The sequence below is a fragment of the Artemia sp. Qi Xiang Cuo genome, chromosome 21 (genome assembly GCF_049724085.1).
Source record: "Artemia sp. Qi Xiang Cuo chromosome 21, ASM4972408v1, whole genome shotgun sequence".
In the NCBI taxonomy this organism is placed as follows: domain Eukaryota; kingdom Metazoa; phylum Arthropoda; class Branchiopoda; order Anostraca; family Artemiidae; genus Artemia; species Artemia sp. Qi Xiang Cuo.
The window spans coordinates 35,097,510-35,102,053 of NC_142814.1; positions in this window are offsets into that span (position 1 = coordinate 35,097,510).

Sequence of the window (4,544 nt, forward strand, 5' to 3'; positions counted from 1 at the left end):
AGTAGTGCTCGGTCAACTCGCAATGTCACTCTATCATCATTAACCATTTTCATAAATTTATGTTGTCTCAAATTTATAATAAATAAGGTATGAATTAACATGCTCTTCAGGGTTACCTTAACTGCTAATCACTTTAACCCTTTTTTTCCACCTTCATACAATCCAATTCGCAAATACTATCTAGCCCTGTTTTTTTTCTCTATTATTCAGTTAATATCGTTTGTATAGTCCAATTCGCGAATCCCTTATCCCTTTTTGCAAATGACAATCAAACAATTCTAGACATGTTACATTCTTAATCAAACTAATCTCGAGTTAAGGCAATTGTCCAAAAAAAAAATATATCGCTTATTGCAGGGGGAATCCCTACTCACTACTCACTCTCTTTGAAGAGGTGTAGAGCTTCTATAGAATAGAATAGGAAGGAACATAAAACCCTTAGAATAGCATAGGAGGGAACAAAAACCCTTAGAATAGCATGGGGAGGGATTATAAACCCTAAGAATAGCATAGGAAGGAACATAACCTCCTAGAATAGAATAGGAAGAAACATAAACCCTTAGAATAGCATAGGAAGGAACATAACCTCCTAGAATAGCAAAAGAAGGAACATAACCTCCTAGAATAGCATGGGAAGGAACATAGTGTCCCCAAATAGCATGGGAAGGAACATAAACTCCTAGAATAGCATAGGAAGGAACATAAGCTCCTAGAATAGCATGGGAAGGAACATAACCTCCTAGAATAGCATAGGAAGGAACATAGTGTCCCCAAATTGCATGGGAAGGAACACAAACTCTTAGAATAGCATAGGAAGGAACATAAACCCTTAGAATAGCATAGGAAGGAACATAAACCCTTAGAATAGCATAGGAAGGAACATAAACCCTTAGAATAGAACATGAAGGAACGCCAACCGAGCAAAACCGTACGTACACGCTCTGGAAAGGTGGCAAGAAAGTGTGGGTGTGAGAGGATACTCACTCTCTTTGAAAAGGTGTAGAGCTTCTATAGAAACGTCTTCCTATGGCCTCTCTAGAATAGCATGATAATTCCTAGGGCCTCTATAGAAATGGAAGGTACTACTCTACTATGGTTCGGCTCATCTCTCTGGTAGAGTACATAGTGTGAGTATGGGTGGCATGACCTCGCATCCCCTACCTGTCCGGATGGGCGTCCCGCAGGGCTCTGTTCTTGGTCCAATACTTTTTCTCCTTTATATTAATGATTTGGTTTCGGACCTGGGTCCATCAGTGCACTCATTACTTTTGCCCATGTTAGCAACTTTTTCATTTTGGCTCTAATTTACCATCCGTCATCACCTTTGCTCAAATCCTTCTGAATAGAGTACAAGAGTAGTGTCTCGTTAGCTGCATGACCATTAACAGCAAGAAAAGTCATGTTGTATGATTTCGAACCCCTTACAAAAAAAATGAAGCTCAGCAAGCACTTGGCCGAAAATATTCCACCAATCTCCTCCCGCAGGTCGAATTTGGCAAGTTTCTTGGTACCCACATAGACTCCTTTCTATCATTTGCAACACATGTTTCCTGCATCAGAGCCATAATGTTGCAACAGGTAAGTATGATTAATCGTGTGAATAATTTTCTTCCTCCTGGTATCTTTGTCACCCTTCATTACTCTTTTATTTACCCATATATCTCATTCTGCGGATCCGTTTGGGGCAACACTTATTGTTCAGTTACCAATAAATTAAAATCTGCCCAAAAACCTTGTCATCAAAGTAGTTTTTCGGCTGTTCCGACTATATCCCACCCAGGACTTGTACTCCGATTTTAGTATTATCCCTTTTAAACAAATCATTAAAAAATTAAATTTATCCCTTGCATACTCCGCTTACCATAAAAATCTTCCTCCCCAATAGTAGAATGCTTATATTGAATTTGCTCGGGTATATAGCAATTCCCATGTTATTCACCCACTTTACGTTCTATGGCACCTTTCCATGACTGATTACCAGACTGATTATTGCTATTGTTGTCAATTGAATATGGAATTATACAAAACCTATCAAACAGCTTTCTTGGCCAACCAGACAGGTTTCTGGGCCAGTCAGACAGGTTTCTGGGTCAACCAGACAGGTTTCGGGGCTAAAACGGGGATTCCCTACACAAATTTGTTTCAGCTCCAAGTTTTTTCAACCAGACTGGTTTTGGAGCCAACATCCGTTTTTTAGGATCCAATCAGGGAGCGGAGGTTACTTAATATACGATAACTAGATTTTTGGTTGGGATTTGAATAAAAGGACTGGTTTTCTCTGCTATTCATATAAGTAAGATCATTAAATTCAGAGAGAATAGTTTATTTGAGACGATATTAGTAGAGAAAAATTGAGTGGTGGATTTAAATTATTGGAGATTAATGATGAAGCCGACAGCACCAGCAACGATATACGAGTACCCAATGTGGCTGTGGAAATAGCCGGAGGCTGTAGACTATGCCTTGAATGGGACAATAAGTATGCTAGATACTTGATATCATTAAGCAAATTTAAGCAGGAGAAGCAACTATGTTTTACTGGAAAAGTGAATATTCTCCATTTAAATAAACTTCGGTCAGCATTAGATGTCCTATCGAAATATATTGATGAGAACAAAATGCATCAGTGAATACTATTATTTTAATTATGTTCATTAAAATTGTTTCTAAATCAAAGTTATTTTTTTTCTATAGTAGACTAGCATATAATTGCTAGAGTACAAAAAGAAATTCGTTTTAATCTGAAGGGGACAGTTACAGTGTTAGGACTTTAAAAAATGGAGAGATCTCATAAGGAGTGAATCTTGAGAACTATAGTGTTTATGGGCAGACGTTAGATTCCAGATGATAATTTCTAAGAGCTTTCTATTCAAAGGGAGATATTTTCTCGGGGAATGCTTGTGAATATAGTAAAAACTAATTTTCCATCATTAGAATATTGTATGAAGCATCTACGTCGAAGTCGAAATGCATATATAAAATTTATTAAAATAATGATAACGACACACCAAAAATGATATTGTAAATATGCTTTTAAACATAAGTATTTTTATTTATGACTTTTTTTTAATGAGAAAGATTATGCTAAATAATAATTTACTCCTCTCTCTCTCTATCTTAAACAATTTTTTGTTGTTGCTTACTCAGTTTCATTTTAGCAGTGCGTTTCAACACATGAAAAAATGTTCCATACATGTCCACTATGTATGTAAACACTGGGCAGTTGGTCATCATGTAAGAATTGCACAATGATTGATGAGTATGATGAAAAGTGTAGATTATGCAACCCGTGTAAATTGCATAGAGAATATGCTGTGCAAATTAAAGGTTGTAATTCCTGTCTTGAAGAGGTGTTTGACTCTCATCCTAGAGGACACCTATGCTCCAATTGCCACTATGATAAATGTAATCAATGGGAGAATACATATCCCGGTATGATTGGAAAGAATCCTAAGCGTGATTTTAGTTTATTGCTACGAGATTGGTATCGTCGTGGTTTTAGATTGTTCTGGGAGGAGGAGCCGGGTCAACGATTCAACTGCTGGAACAACAAAAAAATATGGTTTCTACGTCATCGTTGTGAAGACAATGGATCTTATGATTATAAGCCCACTGATTTTTATTTGGCTGTGACGGAATGTGATTCGCCACTTGAGGACACTGTCTGTGACATTGCTTCAAATAGGCAAATGGAAAAATGTGAATTATATAGAATGAATGAGAATAGTATCATTGACTATACGAAGAGATAAGATAAGAGTGAAGTCACACTCTATTGTAGAAAATGTGACGCTGACATTGCAGTACATCAGGATCATTTTACTGTGATTTCGGATAATCTACCTGCACTAGTTGTTGTCGACAAATACCTATACCTAGTAGAAGATGAAATCTAAAGAGTAGAAAAGTCGTTTTATCATGTATATAATTTTCATCATTTATTAATAAACAATTTCACATAAATTTTTAGAACTCTTTATTCGTAGGGCACTAAAATCAATATTAAATACGCTTGTAAGTATATTATCCACTAGAAAGTCGTTCAATCGAGGTAAGTCAACGTAGATGTCGAGAAACTGCTTGTAGGTGTAGCCACGACATCTGAACATGAAAAAGATTAGTTCATGAAATCCAAATGTCTTAGTCACTATATCTTGTATAATCCGATTATTTTGAATATTGGTTTTCCCAATGCTTTCAATAAAGTTGCTGACGTATGGTATATAGAATTTATACAACAGTCCTAGGGGATCAAAAAATTTAATATTTTTCGCTGTTTGAAAGATGTATAGCCAATGACTGGTCTTGAAAGTCGATGGACTGCTATTAACAATGATTAGGGTATTGTTAACACTTGGAATTTTTTCAATGAAGTCCGAAGGTATGCAATAGGACTTGTAATGGGACATGTATGGATCCGTACTAAATACGTTTTTATTTGGTTTGTGTTCATGGTGCTAGGTCTAGTAGAACACTGCCGTCGGGTGTAATATCCCAATAGGTTTCAAATTGACTCAGTGATATTAGCGTGATACTCTCAGTCA